At 39.8% G+C, this 21,955-nt stretch overlaps 1 protein-coding gene across 5 annotated transcripts in view; it reads right to left on the reverse strand.

Moving 5' to 3' along the window:
* Positions 1-21,955, reverse strand: part of diaph3 (diaphanous-related formin 3) — a 161,551-nt gene that overhangs the window by 1,746 nt on the left and 137,850 nt on the right. The window lies entirely within an intron of this gene.

Raw genomic sequence — 21,955 nt, forward strand, 5'->3', positions numbered from 1 at the left:
TCTGTTAGAATCGACATACTCTCACTGATGAGACTGAAGTTTCTGCAGTAGACTCTGGCACAAAGCCAGCTCAGCATGATGAAATGGATATGGCTGATCAACCACAACAGAAACTCAATAACATTGTATGTTGCCCTTTTTTCCAATCTCCTAGTCTCCCCCCCTTGCACGACACCCTCCCACCCAGCTTCACCTCCCCTGATTCTACCATCATCATCCATTCTCCTTCCTCTGCTCTTCATCTCGCTCTCTACTCTGGCACTTGTCCTCTTCATCTTTCTTATTCCTTAAAACACATTCCCAGGCAGACAGTGGAACAGAGCAACGCCCAGATGCCAAGATCAGACCTACGTTCTGAATTATAATCCCTCTGAGTAGATCTTAGACTTCATCATCAGTATGTGCGCGCTGGAAGGAGAGGGCAAATCCATATTCATGTGACCTTGAGCGTGAGGCTGAGAGGAGTGGCGCGAGGAAAGACACCGCCGCATTTAAAGTTTCCTGAGCCTGAAATGTCTGGCAAACAGGAGTCAAACACAGCAGAGCAGAACAGAGCGACCCGCTCTGTCAGCCAATCGGTAATGAGTTTGGAGCGTGGCCAGTCAGTCATGACAGTGTGTTTTATGGGCCGAGCTGACGAATGACAAGGAACGTCCCTGAACACAACCTCTGACAAATAAATAAGGATAAAGGGAGGAAAGAGAGCAGACAAGAAGGAAGCGACTGCAATATTAAGGAAAGAAAGTCAACGTTCGCACTCGGGCACACACAAACACACGCTATTACGTTCACAACAAACCTGTTAGGCAAACAAGAGGCAGTGGGTGACTTTAAAAGGAGGAACTGAGTAGAGTGTTTCGCCTTGCTTGCTGTGATTGAACATTTAACACAGCTGAAAATGCAAGTCTCCTCTCATTATCTGACCCTTTTTGCGCCATCTTCCTGTTGTAGCAGTCTAACTTGCAACAGATGACAATTATTTCCCACTGCTGATCTTTTTTGCTCCACAATTTCCCAATCATGTCCTGTTTCTCTGTCCTCTCCCTAAAAAGTGCATCAGCTACACCCACCCTGTCTGTTTCTCTCTACTTAGCGATGCCCCCCCTCTTTAAAGGAAACGCTTGTTTCCCTTAAAAGCGGCGCTCACAGATTCAGAGCTGATGCTGGGAAAGTGATCAGTTCTGTAATAAACTATTTGCATTTTGATATCTTGTTTACACTTTAGCTTAATCTCAAATTGAGGCCGTTTCTGTCACGAAAAGCAACACGGATGGGATTATTATCACACGTCGAGTGTGACAAAATGTCAATCTTTGAATTTACATTCATTTTAACACGTATTAGCATTTAATTATTTTCAGCTCTGCATGGAGCCTAAATTACTTATGAAAACCACATACCGACTGAAGTACAAAATGCTGTTTCGATACATATACATTTACACTTCAAAAAGAAATGAAGAAACCCCACACTTGAATAAGACCTCTTATCCAAAAGTGCATTTCTCTTCTCCCTAACAGGGCCTTGGCCTTTAGTGGTGAACATGATCAAAGTGCTGGCAAGTTCAGTTTCTTCTCAGTCTGTCTGCCTGTGACACCTCGCTGCCCCTTCCTTTGAAGCCTCGCTAGCTTCTCAACATATGCCTTCATCTAAGCTGTAAAACATGTCTGAGAGATGTAAAATATGTCTCTTCTTCCAGGTAGCACTCCTTTAACCAACAACTGACAAAGGCTGTACAGGAGAACTAGTCAAGCAGAATTTTAATCGAAATCGCAGCTCTGGATCGTCAAGGAATTCAAAGACAAAACTGTCGTCTTTTATTGAATGCGTGCCTGTGATGGTAGAGGTGTGAATTTATCCTTCTCACACCATCAAATATGGATTAGCTGCGTGATGTGCAATTAGATATAAAAGATGGTTAGTGTACTTTAGTACGCAACATACTCAGGATAAATCCCACATCATTATGACAGGTCTAGGACTGAACTTTGGTGCCAAGTGACACTGATCTAAGTGATATTACTGCGATAGATGATTAGACTCTGATCTGCTGCCTCAGGAGTCACTACAGGCTTCATAAAGCTTTTTCCACCCCGATCACATACGAGGACACACTTTGATAAAAATGCTTCTGTTACTTCAACACAGTTACATCCACATCGGTACATTGTTACAGCAAACCATGCAAACCTCCCCAGAAATGTAAATACACATCACCATCACAGCAGCCTGCACAGGAATAAATACCTCATCAGCTTTTGCGACCTATGCATGCTGTGTCGTAGGCTCTATGTTGATATTATAATTCTGGCGTTAGTATTTCTGAGCTATGCACTTTTTCCTAAATCTTGGCCACTGGGCATTTTTTAGGGTAGAACAGTAGAGAAGTAGGGAGAGAGCAGTGAGGAATGGCACTGAGAAAATGGTCCAGTGCAGACGAACACAGGCCCTCTCAACCTTTCAGCGCCCGCTCACCTGCTACTGGACATTATTCACCTCAGTTTTAAAATCCAGCTCTTCGAACACTAAATGGTTACATGTCCTTGTAAGTAAAAAGCTTCTTTCTTCAGTTATTGTCTTTAACCAGGAGCCATTGCAAGCCAGCAGCATTTTTACTGTGTGGTTTTTGTGAAATAATAAGCTGGTGAATGCGACTTTTAAGCTAAAAAGTGAAACTGTGTGTTGTCTGGTACTTACACAGAGCTTTTCTATTTCTGCTAAGCACTTTCCTCTGTAATGACTGAATTGTGAAGCCACGGTGGCGGTTTCCAACACCTTTGACGTCACTGATGGAGGCAGAACATATTAAACCAATGTTTGAACTTGGGTTTTGGCCTGTGTACTGATAGAGCACCAATACAGCAGCCCATACTTAGAAGTTCATCTTCACACCTTAATGTCAAACTACTTTGTTAGAAAGCTTTCACAGTGAAATATAATAAAAGAGCAGGAGAGGTATTCTTTTCTTCCACTGGCAAACAGCAACACAAAAGAAAGCACATTTCTTCATAAAAGATCATTTGCTGCATTTATGTTCGGTGCTGATGCAGGTAAGCATTTATTCACTTCTTTCCTGCTTCTGGATTGTCGACATTTGAAAAACAAGGCAGGAGCAACACTGAGGCTTCTGAGACAGAAAGTGAAGTCTGGGCTGCAGCAGTGCTCACCTGTCTTTCACTTTTTCACACTGTTAAAGCTAATCTGACACCATTGTGGTAATAAACTCATCAATATCAAGAGGTGTTAAGAGATTGGAGCAAAACTGAACATATGAGAAAGCCTGAAGAGTGGTATTTTCCCAGAGTGTCAACCATAAACACAGCGCTAAACCAGCAGTCTATCACAGTCCTCAGTCCGACGCCGTCCCTTAGTCTGCTTGAAGGCAGAACGGAGAAGAAAAACTGTTCAAAAATGACAATAAAAGAGCTGGCAGACTGAGTGTGTTGTGCCTTTTCGCTCTCAGCTTTGCTGCAAAATGTGTCTTTAAACTGCGAGTCTCAGAGCCCAAAGCCTTTTTTCCCAGCTACTGACACTGGTTCTGTTTCAGCATAAGACAAGCAAAATCTCAAACGAAACAGACTAATCGCTGCTCTGAATCGTTTGAAAATATCACTGGGAATTTCAAGATGGAACCATGGTGGTTTATTGCATGTCTGATAGGATGGCATTTTGTAGAAATGTAAAAGGCCCCGTCTAATAGAGAAAACAGAGATTTTTTTTTCTCCATCTGCAAATAGCTGCAGAGAGGAATTCACATTTTTCTCTTGTCAGATCATTTGGTCCATTTGCATTTGCCACTTCAAATACAGATGCAGATGAGCCTTTCCTCTCATCTCTCACTCCCTCCCTGTCTCTCCACTCTTATGAAGTTTGCTGTATTTGATCACTTTAAGAAGAGAGCAGTCATGCAGACTTAGAAAAATACAGATAGTGAAGTGACTTTTTCTCTCCACGGAGTGACTGACACAACAAGTTAAAGTTAGCAAGATCAAATACACACTTCTTTACCCGTCATAAATCAAAACATGGCTTGATTACTTGTTTTTTGTTTTTTTCCACCCTTTCCATTTAAATCTAAATCTTTGCATTTGGGGCCACTTTATGGCGTATGACTTTGGTTACATAATCAAACAAAAGCACATTTTTTTTTCCCCAAAAAACATTTTGTATAAATACTACTAATAATTTGTCATTGTTGATTTTAATTATTATAAATGCTTGTGATTGTCTAACATTATTGGCTAGGCTCACATCTTTTGTGTGTACTCCTTTTACATTGCCATTGGTTCCGCTTGCTGACCTGTAGTTGCCTAATATGTTGGCGTATTTACTGTGTTTTCCACTGCTATTGTACTCGGGTTACTTTCCACCTCCGTGTCAACAAGAAATCTCTGATCTTTTTTGCATTGCTGAAGCAACAGACCGTCTGTGTCCTGTTTACACTGGTCATGTAATGCAAGTTTACTTGAAGATTATTTCTGAATGTTTGCTAAAATGCTCATCTATATCCAAACTAATTTAGCTTTAAAATAAAAACATTTGAATATGTGGATATATAGCCTCAGTGTCGTAAGAGCAGCCACAATGAACTGAAAGTGACCAGTTCTGTTTTATCTATTGAAAATTTCCATCGAAGAGATGAGAGACAAAAGCAGAATTAGGCATATCACTTGGAAATTAAATGGTTAAAATACACTGGTGGCTTTACTCTAAGTCCTACAAACAAACATGACTGACTTTTGTGTTGCAGATTCTTTGTACAGTACAGCAGAGTATAGTCTAGCACAGGGTAGTGTAGTATATAGTTGGTGTCCATGCAGCCAGCCCATCCGCCCAGCATTTTATGGCTGAGGGGTTAAAACATCAGATTTTTTGAGCAGTTATAAATTATCTTCTCAACAGCAGTGAGATCAGTTTGTCACTGTTATTGTAGCCATGTTTTGCTGTCATGTATTTATAACAACATAAGAACAGAAATCATCTCAGTGTGTCAAAATGTTTCTTAGAACAATATTTCTTCATTCAGAACAGAGACAGATACTCAATTTGTCAGTTTCCGTATATAGTCTAGTTATACTAGGATGTGAGATTACTGTGTCAGAACATGATAAAACTGTATTAGAAACTAAATCCTTATCATTTATGCCATCTGAATTTAAAAAAAAAAAATACCGGTAGTCGCTAGTGCTGCCTCTCAGCTTCCTGAAAGTAGGATCTTTAGGTAGCAGAAGTCACTTGGAAACATAATTTTGAGAACACATAATTACCAATTCACTAACATAACTTAACCCACCCTCCTGCTTATTTTATATCTTTTGCCAGGTGTTCAAGATTTTAACTATACAGTTAACTGTAACTGACATATTTACTTGTGCATGCAGGAGCTTAAAAATAGGTCCTTCCGACCCCATCAGGAAATGAGTGTGACTTTTGTTTTGCGTTTTTTACTAGGCCTAAAAGGGAAAAAAGGCTTGCTTTCTTTGGTCCTGTGAGTTTTTGACCTACCAGTCAATTAAAAACAGTTTTCAATTGCCTGTCTGCCTCTGAAACAACTATGTCATCTGAAGCATTATCCTCTTTTTTTTTAATACGCGCTACTCAAATTTAATTTGGGCTACCAAGAGGTAGCTTCCTCTTTGCAAATATGATTCATTGTGGGAAAATTCCCTTCTCCTGTAAGTCATTTTTAAATTGTTCTGTGTGGATTAACCAGTCATTCATGGTGGAACTGGTAACACTGAACAAAACTTGTGCAGAACTTTTCAGACATATTCAGTGTATATAACAAAAGATGAGACTAGGTGTGTGTTTTTCTACATCTCTGCCAGCAATCAGCACACTTGAGGTATAAAAGCAGAGTTGCTATGACTCATAGTACAAATAAAACAAATTCAGAAAAGCAAAACTGGTTGAATGGAGGAAAAGGGGTGAAAAACCTGGCTCACAAAATAACCCTTCTTACTTCGTTCGTACTCTAATGGACAGTTGTACATTACCACTTAGGAATACAAATGGTATAAAAAGAAAGAAAAAAAACCCTTACCATTTTATCTGTGAGGATGGGATTGTGCGCACTGTACTCTAGAAGGCTATGACTTTGCACATACACAATGAGATGTGCCAAGGAGAGCTACATTTAAGAGTCGTATGGTGAAACAAATGTGAGTCATGTGCCAAAGTCCCCCAGCCAGTCTTTTAAAGGGTAAAAGCAAGAAGACAGCTTGTTAGCTTGGGTGTATTAGGCTGACTCTAATTAAAGATCATTACTTGGCAAAGCACCAGTCACTGAAGGTTAGTCCCTTGTTTGTTTGTTGTAGTTAGCTGCACATGTGCAGACTGTACTGTCTAGCTTTTTCTGACACAGCAGACAGGATTAAAAATGAGGACAGGCAACAAGCAATGAGAGGAGAGTGAAAGGAGAACAAAAGTGGGAGAAATGAGATGATGAGGGAGAGGATGACAAGGTGGACAGACTAAACAGCCTCAAGACAGTGGTGTGATTTGGGGGCAATGACTGTAATTTGGACTAGACTCAAATAGAGCACAAAAACTGGGGGAGCTACGTGAAAGAAGAGAAAATAGAGGACATGCAGAGATGGGATCGTTGAAAGAGCACTATAACAGTCCCTATGGGTAATCCAAAAACCAGCACTGACATAGATAACTGAGGCCTTTCCGGCTCTAACGCATATATAAATGTTTTCCTTTGTTAAGCATTGATTCTGCTCCCCTCTTTTTCTCCTCCTTCTCTCCCACATTAACAACCTCAAATATATTTGTTTAATTACAGAAGAACATGATTCACTTCCACAGTTTTAGTGGAAATGAGACATAATTTGGAGGATAAATATGTGCCAGTATGTACTCGTGATACAATTTTATTTATTTATTTATCAATACTTTTTTTTTTTTTGGCTGAGCCTACAGTTCACTGAGGAGCTGCAGCCAAATAGTGCTTGTTATAATTTGTTGTTAAAAAATGTGGTTCGAGATCTGGTAGTAGGATTTATTATTTGAATTTATTATAAATGAAACGATTAATGATTTAATAAAGATGAAATGATCAACAGACTAATTGATGAGTAAAAGAATTATTAGCTGCAGCCCCAGAGACATGTATTACATCTTACTAGGGCTGTCAGAAGCACATATTTTGATTTAGTGACAGTGATGATCAGTCCAAAAAGAAAACAGCATTGGCTCTTTTTATAATTACCACTTTGATACAGTTAATTTGTAAAGGCTCAAAGCTAATTTTAGAAAACATTATGCCCTTTCAATAGAGCTGGCACAAGTGGTGAGAGTTTACATTGTGTATAGTATCTGGGAGATAAAAACTGTCATTGTAGCGAAAATATTACTGTGACCATAGACGCGCATACTGATCAGTAAGTGGAGCCTGAATATCTGGCTCCAAAGAAAGAGAGAGGACAGTCCCTTGACATTTATAGGTCACCCTCTATGACCGCATTCTTGTAAGCATTTATTTATTTATTTATTTTTAAACTGGACAGGCAGTGGGATTTGCACAACCATAGATGTGCACATAAGAGACAGACTCCTATGGAGATGTCAGCACATTTCCCCTGCAGTGCATAAACAAATATGACATATTGAAATCAAGACTACGAGACAAGTGAAGGAGGAGTTTGTAGCCGCGTAAAATCAGAAAGGGTGATGCGGAGATGTGAAAGGGCTGTGGCTGAATGTCCCTGAAGTCCCCTGCCCCTCAGTGTGAACCTTCAGCCACTGTGAGCTGCAGCCAAGCATGGCATTACGTTAGCACGCCTTGGTGCATCTAACAATGCCCCAAAAGTGAGCCCGGTTTCCTGCCACTAGTACGGCTAACCTATACACACTCTACTTGAGAAAGAAATATAACCAATAATACAGGCCTCTCTTTGATCAATAGCTTCACTATCAAACGCAAGCAATATGACATTTTCAAAGCAGTCAATGACACTGTTGTCACTAATGTACTCATATCTGCCTTTTCAAAAAAAACCAAACAACAACAAAAAACAGCTTGATAGCCAATGCAAATCAGTGTAAACGCAAAAATATGGCCAATTAAAAGCCACATCCAATTTCGAACGCTGTGCAGTGAACAGCATTATCAGAAAATGTGGTTTAACCCTATAGGTCACATTTTTGGGAGCTGCAAAACAAGCGGACTTCTTTTAAAAAGATGTCAGGCAATAATTTGAATTTTTCCAAGATTTTGTGAACAACTGTCATGTGATTTTGTACTGCACATGACACAAGCCTACGAACAGCAGGACTCGGTAAAAATTGGTTACCTCGCCGAGAAGTTGGAGGTGTGAAGTCTATCGCCTGCAGCTCTTCGTCTAAGAGGTCGCAGTGACTGTTCTTATAGTCCCGTGACGCTCTGCAATATTTCAAACTGATATGCTGCCTACAAAAATGCAGAAAATGTCCACTGTATTGTTTTGTAGATGCAGATGAATGTATGATAATGCTAAGTGCTAAGCTCGGTAACAAAAACACATATATACAGCATTTGTCAAGTCATGATCTTGACATTTATTTAAATAGAAGTCAGAGATAGACATTTTAAATTAATGTTTATCAGTTTTAGAAATATCATCTTCCAGAACTTGTAAATTACCCATGCAAATCTTATATCTTTGTAGGATGCAAAACAAGCCGTTTACTAAAGGCCATGATCAGCAATTTGCAATAAATGGGTAAAAAAAAAAGCATACAATTATTCATAATATAAACAAATCTGTCCACCTGTATTATAAATAGAAAATACACCTGGCAGATGGTTGTAGCAACCCGAGCGTTTACTCCTGCTTTACACTAATTATATCTACACGCAGGGTAATAGACTGCGAATGTTTCCTCATACAGGGACAGCATCACTTCCTGGGGCCTTGCTCTTCTCTCACTGCGTTTCCCACACAGCAAGAGAAAAGCAGACATCAGACACAAACACTGAAAGACAGTCTGACAGGCACACATCACTGCATAGAAGCAAACACAAGCGCACACATGCACAGTCCTTTTCCAATAAGCACGGGCTATTTCACAGGTGTACGGACAGTGTACGCTGCTGCATCTGGCATGAATTAAACATGCCTTGGTTTCAGGCTCAGCTACCTGTTGTTGTTGTTTGCGTGGTTACTGCTGGTAAATATCCCCAGCGGTTGTAGTCTTATGCATATGTATTTCCCCTCAGTGACTTCACACTAACTAAGGGTTTCTATCAGCTGCATTCTGCGGCAGTGTACACCTGTCACACTGGGGAAGGAAAATATTGATCCTTCACACATCCCCAGACACGAAGCTGAAACACACTTGCAAATGCATCCTTAGACTCAAAGACAGATAGAACTACACTTTTCTGTTTGCTTTGAATCAATTGGTTATACAGAAAGTAAAATTACATTAAATCATCGACGGAGAAGAATTTTCCATCATAGGAAGAGCAAAAGTGACGGACTCCTTCTTGTTGTACACATTGCAGAGGATTATAGAGAACACAGCTGATCATTTGCGAAAGGCTTCTGTATCCATAAGACAGATTTGCAGAGGACACATATTCTGCTGTATTTTTTTCAGTGTCACAGAATGAGATATTAACAGCCACATTCAGATTCTTCACTACTGCCGGTGTGTGGACAACACAGACGTGTTGTTTTTCTTTTGTTAAAGTACATCTATTATGCTGTTCTTTATTTTCTATCATACATAAATTGTTATGGTGGTGGATACTTATGTTGCCCAAGCAACATTTTCTATTCTAGTCTCCTCACACGTCATAGGAAAGGGATATCCTTTATATTCTCATCACAGGCACACGGCTCGGGCTGTGAGCACTGCAGCCCCACCCACCTGCTGTTTGCAAGGGGCAGCAAATAAGAAAGAGGCTGTTTTAAAGGAAGGGTGGCCCAAAAGGGAAACAAGCTAAAATGGTTGGTTTTGCACAGAAAATGAACTGAGGTGCTGCATCAAGGCCATGTACAAAGCAAATGGGAATTATTTAACACTATGAATCATACAAAGCTTTTTATAATTCACAGTAAATAGTAGGGAAAAAAAGGCCCTATATACAAGTGGTCATTTAACAACACCACTTCATCTGGGTAACATTATTCATTCACATCCATTATTCCAGCACAAGAGCTGATTAAATATTTCAACCTCCAACAGAGGACTTCCATTCTTCGTCTCTTTTGTATTCAACTAAGGTGTTTCTTTTTTGCCATTGTTTCTTACTGCCAGCTGAAGAGTTGTGTTTAACACTCAGGCTGACTCTGACAGCTCTCAATATGCAGGGCCAGTCCTGCCAAACAGACTTATGAATTCCAAACAGCCTGGAGTCATGCTCCATATTTCATTGAAGTTGAATATTTAAAAAGATCAACCCACTCAAAACCCTATAAAACCTATCGTTCTGGGGCCTTGTGTCCTAAAAATAAAATCGCATCTGCCATATCGCATTACAGACAGCCACATCAGCCTCCATCTCTTAACCATTTCCCTCTCTGTGTTCCTCCCTCTCTCTCTGACAAAACCCATCTGGTAACCAGCCTGTCTCCATCAACACAGGTTTCGGTCTTTCAAACAACTGTACACTTCTTCCCGCTTCCTTTATCTCATTCGCTTCCCTTTTCTTCCTTGCTGTCTAGAAATCACATTTTTGTTTCTTTGTTGGCGCTGCAACTCTCACCCCTCAACTGTCCTTCAACCTCATCTCTTCTTAGAGAATCACATAGACCACCAAGCAGGAAAAAAACGTTCTCCGTGTCCTTCCTACTGCAATGGAACTGGTGTGTTACTTCAAAAAGTGAACAAAAACATGACATTTGTCAAAACGCAGCAAAATTAGCTGAGACACACTGCGATACAGCCTGTCTGACAGCACAGCTTCACACAGATCAAGGTGGTCCAGACTGTAACTAATGGGGAAAAATCAACAACTCAAATTATGAGAAAAGTGTAGTGCGTTTCACTCCCACAATGCCCATTGCAGCCCTATATTTGCTTTGTCTGGCTGTAAAACAAAGATAACATATTTAAGCGTTCATTTATCTTGATATTTGATATAATGTCATGAGCATAATGCACCATAACATTCATCTGCCTCACGGCTGTGGTCAGCAAACAGAACATAACATGTTTATATCAGAGTGCTTAGCGCAAATGTCACCAGTGATTGATTAAACATGGTCAAACTAAACCAAATACAAGGAGCTGCATGACTTACACTGACTGACGTCAAGTCTATTATGTTCTTCAGTCATTAGTCTTGTTAGATTTCCACCCGTCAAACAGTAATTTCATTTTGGTGTCCAAAAACAAAACCGCCCAGCTGTCGTAGGGCAAAAGGCAAAGCACACGCTGGAAATGCCTCTACAGACAGGCAACCGCACAGTCTCATGCACATCCAATTTAGCTTCACCAGTTAACCTAATTGTGCATGTCTTTGCACTGTGGGAAGCTAGACTAGTCGGATAGAAGTACACGCCACATAGAAAGGCCCCAGCTGGCCAGACGGTTCAAACCTGGAACCTTCTTGCTGTGAGGAGACGGTGCTAACCACTGCACCACTGTGCTGCACCACCATCTGACCCCCCCCCCAAAAAAAAAACACACAGACAAAAAAAATGTACAACATTTATAGAGAAAAGCAAAAAGTACCCTTAAATGTGTTACACATTTCCAAGCTCAAAAGAGAGTAAGAGGCAGTGTTGTTGTTATTAATGTTATTAAAAAAATTATTGTGGGGGGAAAAAAGCTATGATGAGCAGAGTAAAGCATCCAATGTAAGTGTTGCATGATGATTGAAAATTAATTTCAAAGGAACCGATGACAACAGTTCCAAGAGCTCTACAAATACAGTGCACACTACAGAGATTTTCGTATCTACTGACTGAAATTTTACAATATGCTAATTTTATGCTTCCACTTGATTTCAGATATAATCTTTGATGAATAAACATGACACACACATGCAAAAGCCTGTGGGCAGAAGCATGTGCATGCATCCACCCACCAGTTGGCAGGGAACAAATTAGATCATATCAACCCATACCAGAACCAAAATTAAAACAAAAGCAAAAAGGCAACGCTCAAAGCAGAGACGCTTCAAAAAAATAAAATAAAAATGGGATGTTGGTGACATGAAATCCTATTAATATAAACCTGTTAGATTTCTACACTGGGTGTTGACGATTCAAATAAATCAATCAATTAATGACTAGCCAGCTCTATATGAGATGTGTTACATCAAGTGGAGGAAGGAAAAAAAAAAAAAGGGGGGGGGGGGGGGGGGTGGAGAGAGAGAGAGAGAGAGAGAGAGAGAGAGAGAGAGAGAGAGAGAGAGAGAGAACAGAAAACATTCACGGAGAGACTGATGTGTTTTTAATGCAAACCCACCACTTCCTGCTGCTTTTAAGTAAAAGCTTCTAGGGACTTGAGTTGTGGTATTTGCTGAAAAAAAATCTAAATAGTGGAGAGCTCAGACTTTTGGATTTCCTTCCTTTATTAATTACAAAAGATGGCAGCAAGCAGCGAGTTCTCAGACTTCAAAACAACCCACCAGCACTACATGTTTTTCTATAACCTACTGTAAAGGTTGGTGAGCTTTATTGTTACTGTACCCTGGACAAACAGACAGACAAAGACATGCAGTGTCTTAGCATCATGGTGAGTGGAAATTCTAAAGTGTTATGTCTGTGTATAAGCATTGGCCTGTCTCTCACTTTTCAGAAGCTTTATTCTCTGACTCATCAGTAAAAAAGGAAAGCAAAATTCGCATGGCGGCCCCATCGCCATCGGGTAATGTTGCTACGCTCTCCTGCAACCACTGGAGCTCGCTGACATATCAATGCAATTAGAGTCACGGCCGTGTCCCAGTGAAGGTCAGCTAGCACCACTCAGACTACCGCACACTGAGAGAAACGCAGAGACAGCATGAGAGTGAGGAAGGCAGTCTGAGGAGAGGAAACAAATTAAGTGACAGGGCAGCATGGCTGGGTTTAGCTCAGCCTCTGTCCAGGGGCCTCTTCCTCTAACTCTCACACTGGCCTGGCAATTAAAAATACATGCATCAGTAGTCCACAAAACCCTCTGAAGAACATATAATCATACATTTACACAAGCCATGCACATGCAAATAGGGAAAGCCAGTCTCCGCAATGTGTGCAGCGAAATGCATTCCACTTCATATTCCCTATGCATTTAGAACTGATGGCCAACCAGCTCTGTTGAATTCAATGAACCTCTAATCAATGCAGCACACAAATGATTCACTGAAATAGAAGGTTGTGCACTCATGGCTCAGGGGCACACGTCAAACCCAATCACTTCGAAAGGTATGGATCTGTCTAAAGAAAACTGTAGTTCATCACACTCCCAGTCCTCTGCAAGACAGACATCAGTAAGCCAAGGACAGTGGTGTTGATGAGATTGGCCCATATTGATTTTAATCCATAGAAGACTTCTGTGCTTTTCAAATGAAGAAACATATTTAAACCGTACAAGTCTCATTTCATTGCTAGCTGTGAGTAAACACCCAGGTTTCCTGCAGCAGTGACCTCAGTATATGCACATGAACATATATGTAAGAAATAAATCATTAACTCAACTTCCAAGCGTGCACAAAAATCCTATCACTCTTATAGCACATCTGTTTAATATCTGTGCATGTACTGATGGTTTGGCAAGAAAGCATCCTTAGCAGATCTGGCCTCAGGGACAAGTGCAGCACTTTAAGTGTGTCATCCATCTTATTCCTTCTGAAAGCTCCCATGGGGGCCATAGCAATCTATGCTCCCCTCAGACATATTCTGTGTCTCGACAGTCTGTAGAGGCTGCAGCAGTGTGGACAATAGAATGGGTTAATCTTGTAAATAGTCGGCTAAGGAACATTGCCAAGCAGGTTATGACATGGTTAAAGCATAGCCAATATGCAAGAGAGGCTTGAAATGAAATTGTGCGCACAAAAAAGCATCACAAAAGGCCGTCCTAACAAATTATCCGACCTGGACACAGATACATTTTTTTTCTCGTTCAATGCTCAAGTTATCCTTGACCTACAAAAACACATGGAGCAGATGAGTAACACGAGCCGTTTGTTGTCCAGGTTATACATGGTAATGGTTAAAATCCACTTTTGCATCCTTCCCATATTTCTCACACACTCACACACACACACACACACACACACACACACACACACACACACACACACGTATGTATATGTGTGTGTGTTGTGTCTGTGTGTGTATACTTACATATATATGTATGTATTTATAAACCTTGAAAGAAGTAAAAAGGAAACGCATGTGTGTGTTCACACACACACACACACACACACACACTCAGAGGGTGTCACAATTCACCAAGTGAGATCGATGTGCTGGGCTTAATGTCTAAGATGCAGCTGCATCGATTCAAACTGGTTGAATCACGGCAAAGCTGGGAGGGAATCACAGCTGAATCGATGCAAGTATTTCTGTATCAGAAAGGCCTGATATGACAAGCATATCTTTTTTAAAGCAGCTAATCATGTCTGTTATTCTTTGTGTGTGACTCTCTTGTGTCTGCCGGTCTTGTCAGTTCAGTGAAGTTCAGTTCATTATCAGGCTTTGCTAAAAAAGAAAACCTGACTATATTATTTTGTCAGGTGATATGGTGAAGCACAATGCTAACAACAATGCAGACTGATTATTTATGATAAGGTTGTAAAATGTAATTAGCAATGACTTAATGCACAGCATTTTAGGAATTATTCACTTACAGTTAGATAGGCTGTGAATGAGGATGATGATGGATAAAAGAATGTCATTTGATTTCAAAATAATGGCATAATTACAATTAACACCTTAGATTTGGCATTTTCCTTCACAACTTACTCTTACATACAAGTTAAATCAGGTTTAGTCATGAGCTTTGCTTTTTTTTTTTTTTTGCATTACATTAATGTCAGAACAGGACATGCACACCTGGATTTTAAACCTGCACAGTTGTGTTATTTATTCAACACAGTCAGATGTACAAAACAACTACTAGATGTCTGTTTGTTTTCTTTAATCAGCCAATGAATAGAACAATGGCTCAGTGTGACACTTCAGAGCATGTGCCTGCAGCACAATCCTTGTTGTAATTATCACAACATCCATCAGCAAACACACACAAGACAAACACAGGAATAAAGAAGAAATCGAGGGGGGAAACAAACAGTAAATAACTTCTGAAAGCACCATGACAGCATGTAACACCCTCTGCCTGGGTACAATCAGGGACGCTTTGGTGCTGTTGTCTGTTGCTAGCACTGATCAGACAGGAGATATAAAACAGGGGGAGAGAGCAGGGATATCTAGCCATATTTGTGCCTGACTGCTTTAGAAAGTTGGCTACTTCCGGGTATAACAGGCTCATTATGATTTAAGAGAGAGAAATAGTCAAGCCAAACATGGACCTCTATACACCCGCTGAACGAGATCAAAAACACACGAAATGCATGTATTTCAGTGTGGTGTGAAATGTGTTTTGTATAAACAGAGGGACAAACAAATAATGAGTAGTGCAACTGGAATATGAGGGTACAGGACAGAGGCGTAAAGGAAGGTATTTATTACTGAAACTCCAGCCCTGTCTGACAGTGTTGCCTTGGTTTTTTTTTTTTTGGTTTTTTTTTTTTTAGAACATGCCACATTAGCAAATGGAACATCAGACCCCAGCAAAAGCAATTATGCAAAAATCCAGAGGATTCAATGGCTACATGTCTGCTTTCAGATGAGCACAGAGAATGTATTCCATAAGTCCTACAATAACAAGCAACAGGCGCCAGAAAAAGAAAATGCAGTGGGTGTAAATGTGACCAGTCCTGAACATTTTTCATATTAAATTACACCGGTCCTAATACATATTTACTAGTATCCAAAGATAGGCTATCAAAAGAGAAATTAAAAATAATTATTAGCGACCTTTAACCGCATTGTGTTGCTTTTGTCCATTTGGGTGACAGAAATTATCAATTTCAGCAGAGAAAATGCATTCATTCAGTTGAGATGACTTAATCAAAGTCTGAAGGAAAGTCTCTATCTTCTATTTCCCCAACTAACACGAGCCAGCAAAGCAATAACATTGATTGTGCACCTGTGAAAACACAGTCTTTATTTCAGCAAGTCTTTTTGTCTGTAGGTTAACTGACATGAACCAATCCATTCTCTGACACCAGCAGACACCACTCATTACAGTGATCCAGAAAACTGATCTTCTGATGGAAACATTCTTGCAATCAATGGCGCCTCCCACACGTTCGAAAGCAGGAAACAGAAGATAAGACTTACAAGGGTTAAAGTAATAGAGAAATACCACGGAAAGAGAGATAGAGTGACAGAGACCGAGAGAGAGTATACTAGGTAATGGAAAAGAGAACTAAGTAAGCAACGATTGCACTGAAATCTGGCTTATAATACATCCATGGTTACAATTACAGCAGTCACTTCAGTAATGCTGCCCTCTAACTCTGTCCGTGCACAAATCAGATTTTGTTTGCACTGATTTCATATCTGCCAAACCACTTGGCGAGGAGGGCAAGCTTACATTGTTATTGGAATTGCTTGAGTCTGGACATAATCAGACATCTCTAAATCCAGAAGGACGATAACAGGAGAAGAACCAGCTTACATATCCGGTAAGATCCGAGGGTATTATCCTGTTGTAAAGCATGCACAAATTCAGCACTGGTTTGCAAAAATAATCTTGTTCAGATACAGATGGATGATGATGGCATGCATTAGAGATGGGTTTTTGCTTGAGCTAATTATCATGCAAATAATCAGGCCAAATTAAACATGTTTAATAAGAAAGTCTTTAAGAGAAACCTGAATTAATGGGATCTGTTACCAAAATCTAATTAAAAATCCCACTTACGCTAATAACTAAAAATACGGCCTCGGAAAATACACTTTTAACTGCGTACTGTGTGGCTCAATTCATGCGTACACCCTTTAAATCTTTGTTGTTTATTTAATATACATCTTCAATAAAGATCAACAAACAGTTTATGTAGATATTTAATGACTGCACATCTAACAACGTAATGCAAGTATGCACACTTGTATTTTAATTTCATGGCAGCTGCAGATTTTTAATGTGGTGCAACTTTGTTAAAAGCTCAAATTTCCTACCCTTAGTGTTTTTGGATGATCCTACTTACTTTATGAGGACAGACCAGACAACCAGATCTGTTTTTAAGCCTTGAATATTTTTAATGTCTTTAAAACCACAATGTGAGCGAGGATGGGTCTGCAGAGATGTGCAATGATGAATTTAATTCATTAGTATTTACTACAATCACTGCCATTAACACTTATGTTAGACTAGTTTGCACTGAGATGGAATGCTTTAATTAAGCAAAGCACAGGTAGTTAAATTATGTGTAGCTACAAAATTTGAAAGCGAGACGAAACATGGCTGTCGATCAAACACTGAACTATTCATTATTTAAATTTTATATACTTGTGATCCTGTGCACTGACAAGCATTTGCAGCTCAAAAGCTGTAAATGTAATTTAAATGCCTTTTGCTATAGAAATACCACTAATGAAATTATATTGAATTGAATCTCTAAAAAGGAGTACTAGAAATGTGACTCTTTAAAAAGTAGGGTTTAATGTAAGCAGTCAAATTCATGTTTGAATCACACCAAAACGACAGAAAGAAATTGCATATTTAAGACATGATGTTTCTGAAAACAGACCGTCTCTCAAATGATAGGATTAACTACAAATATCCATTTTGTTTTTTGTCCTGAAAGAAATTGGGTTGTAATAATCAAGGGCTACACAGAATACTCTGAGTTACATATACAGGCGTGCGCGCAGACACACACACACACACACAAACACACCCTTATAAACAGGTATACATGAAACAGAACCAGTGCAATCAACACAGACACCCTCTGGCACATGCTGCTGTGTGGTGCTGGTTGGTGGCTACTAATGGTTCATTGCCACAGGTGGGTGGAGGAGAAGAAAGAGAGAGATGATCTTTGTAGAGCTCATGTTTTCTGCTCAGCATGCACACAGTCACTGCTGTGAATAGGGGGGGAAAAGTGGAAATCTAGAAATTAGAAAAAGAAAGCCAAAGGAAAAATGACAGCCTGAAAAAAAAGTCACATTTTTCACTTCTTCTCATGGGAAGATGAGTGCAGCTTATGCCATTTAATACCACTTTTTTCTCCATGCATGCATAAGCGAACTTCCCACAGTATAAATATACATCTTTTCTGTTCATCACAGTAAGATGAACAAGAGAACTAGACACAGCTCTAGCTTATGAATCTTTTATGTCCAACTACCTGGATATCATTATAAGCTGATTAGATGACCTGTTTGATACAGCTGTACGAATGCAGTATTGCAGTGGTAAAATGTCCCCAAGACATAGACAAGCATACACAGATAGACATCGTGCTAATGTCTCCTCCTCTGTGGCCCTTTTCCCCCTCTTTTTTCCCCAAAATGCTGGTGGCATTTCATGCAAGAAGACTGTGACAAATCTTGACAGTATCTCCCTAGTTGCTGCTCCTCCTCCCTCCTTCCCTTAGCCACTATCTGTCATGCGGGAGGTGTTTGAGTGGCAAATATGGGGAAAAATAATACATATATATACTTTTGGTGTGAGGGCATTTGATTTTGTAATAACTGAGAAGAAAAAATATGTGAGGTCTTTTTCTTTTGTCTGCATAACTACAGATGTGTAAATTTAAAGTACAATTATCATCCTTCTTATTGAAAGAAAAATCCGTATTTAAGAGAGAAACACAACAGAAACAAAATGAGGATGGGAAAAGGGTTTGAGAGAATGATGGAGGCAGATGAGTGGGAGAGAATGGGAAGTGAAAAGTGCACAGTCTGAAAAGGCACAAGGAAGGTGAAAAGGAGAGTGGGATTTATTTTCACCTGTCAACAGCACTTAAAGCCATAAACACATACGAAGCTTCTGCTTTGGGGCACTGGGACAATATTGGTCATGCTGTGTGTTTGTGTGTGATGGATGATTCTTTACGTTTATGTTGTTTGTCATCAGGGTGTTGACCATGTCAGAACCTGGTCTGAGTCTAATCCTCCTTGAGAAATCATGAACGCATGGCTAACAGTTCACTGGTTGTCACTTTTTACACTGGTGCAAAGGTAACTGATTCTGGAGGGCAATATGGGCATCCTTCCACAAACAGCAGGGGACACAGGATCAGTATCAAGGACTGATTTACAATCTATCCATACAATGTTATTTTCCGAGCGCCACAGAGACCTCACAAAGACTATTTCTAATAATAAACAATTCTTATCATGCTCTTTTAGCATTTTAATGGGAATAAAACATAGAAGGAGAGAGAATTAATGATGAAGATGACTGACTGAACGCTGAAAATGAGGCTTTCTTCTACTTTGGATCAAAGGAAATAGAGGAAAGTAATATGACAAACTGACTTAATCCATCTTTATGAAAATCTTTCTGTGACGGTGTGGTATCCAAACTGAGCTGAGGTGAATTAAATACTGTAAATAATGATTAGTGTCTATGTGGACAGTGCCCCAGGCACTTTTGACCAGAGCGTAGAGAAAAAATGGCCAGCAACGCTTTCAAACTGACACAGTCTTCTCTTTACAGTCTGGCCAATTAACGGAAGCAAGGAAATTTAAATTCACAGTCGAGAGACGCACCCGTGTCTGTGCGAGTGTGAACATGTGTGTGCGAGTGAGGCAGAATTTGACAATTACGAGTGCGCTTGAGAAAATGAAACTGAAACCGCAGGTGTTTTATATCATTTGTCATCACAGTTGCAAGTAAAACATGAATTTGTGCCGTGTGTAATGAACAGTATGCAAATCCTCACTCAGTTTGCAGTTACTCTCTCTGACTGGAATGAAATATGCTGTTAAGCAGTGATAAATTGAGGAAAGTATTCTTCCTACCCAGCTCGCTACTTTTAAGAGCCATAAAAATTTCTTTAAAAACCAAGGCTCTGAAGATGTGAAAAAGGTTATTTTCATTATCATTATGTTCCCGTGCACACGTTTGTGGGCAGCCACCCGTATGTCCAACTGATTAACCGAGTGACCAAAACAGAAGGAGAAGGATACTGCAAAGGGAGAGGGAGGGAGTGAGAGAGTTATGCCTCCAATGCATATAGCCTGCCAGTTTGGCTCTGGCAGATAGTGACCTTGTTTGCATGATTAGTAGAACCACTGAGGCGTGATTGGCCCTGTTACATTATTCTCCCTCTCTCTTCTTCCTTCCTGCCATCTCTTATTTATCAATCCTATTCTCCTTCATTACCCTTTTCCTTTTTTGGCCTTTGATTGAAAGCTGTTCCACCAAGGCCTCAATTTCTGCTGCTACTTATCAGAAGGCGTTTCTTTTTATTTTCACTAAATGTCTTTAAATTATTATGTAACCTAATGTTCAAAAATTTATTTAACATTTTAGATATTTTGGACGACATGACAGGGAAAAAAGAATTATCCTGAAAGGCAAATCTTGCACTTAAAGTATGGTGAAAACGTTTTGAGTCACCCATCATTTCTTTGTATTTTGAGCCAGACATTCTTATAATTGTTCTTGTGCAACGATTCTTCAGGCTTTTTGAAGGTCTGTCAAAGTTTTTCTTTGGACCTTATGCCTTACCACTTACAGTGAAATGTTTTTTAAGCCACTTAACACTGACTTATGAATCATTCAAGCCTTAAAACGGGACCTAACTCAAGGGATGAACCAGTCCTGCGTCTACACACAACGGTCAACTTAGCGAAGAACCAAATGAAAATTCTATCTTTAGGCATTTTGTTACTAGCAACTTGCTGTTCCAATTTCTTTAGTTGATTCTACAAGAATTGTCACATTTTCACTGTAGTTTTGCACCAAAATCTGTAACGTGAAGTAACGCGCACTCAAAACCAGATCGCAACAAATTGGCGCTTTCGCAAGTACGTTTGCTGATAATAATGCCATGTGATTCAGCTAATAACACAAGGATTTCATCATTTTTGAAGCCACGCTGAAAATACTCAGCAATCTGTGCATTCATGACTGGATGTAATACCGGTAGCTTAGCTGTAGCATTTGTACCTGAGGGCTTCAGCTTCCGGGTAACAAGGAAATGACGTCGTTCACATAGATTACTGATTGGCAGCGCTAACTCAATATTTCGATTTACTTTTCTCAAAATTATAAGTTAATAACTTGAAATTTCGAGTTAAGAAGTCGAAATTTTGAGAAAAATAAAGTCAAAATTTCGAGAAAATTTCGAGTTATGGACCTTTTTTTTTGTGTGTGGCAGAAACGGGCTTCCATAAATAAAGGTAAGGCAGACATAATAATGGACGTTTTATGAAAATTCAAACCTGGAAAAAAAAAAAGTCAGATAAAGAAAATTTGGACTGTGGAGGCTGGTGGGAAGAGTTTGAGTGAAAATAAAATATAATAAAGGGTAGGGCTGGGCCATATCATACCGTTCACGGTAATACCGGTATAATGTTGGGCAACGACAAGAAAATGAAATATCGCGATAGAATATGGGTAAAACACGCATGCGCAGTGCCTTTGTTTTCATACGCACATGGCGGAAAAAGTATGGCGGCGGCGACGGAGAATGAAAAGGTCGAAAGCGGATCGTTGAATGAAACGATGAACCAGAAGTGGTTTGTAAAAATGCTGCAACTTTAGTGGTGTGGAACTGGTTTAGCTTTCGTCCGTCAGATACACAACAAAGCACTATTTTTGGTAGAGCATGCTAGCGGGCCGTCGTTATTACCGTGTCTTTCTTGAAAATACGGCACACTTAAAATCAATCCTTTGATTTTTCTGAAAATTGACAGTGCCCCTTACAATCCCGTGTGCCTTATGTATGAATTCTGGTTGTGTATACTGACCTCGAAATGATTTTATGTGGTACACGGCGCTC

Source organism: Neolamprologus brichardi, chromosome 1 (genome assembly GCF_056152115.1).
Source record: "Neolamprologus brichardi isolate AB-2024 chromosome 1, ASM5615211v1, whole genome shotgun sequence".
In the NCBI taxonomy this organism is placed as follows: Eukaryota; Metazoa; Chordata; class Actinopteri; order Cichliformes; family Cichlidae; genus Neolamprologus; species Neolamprologus brichardi.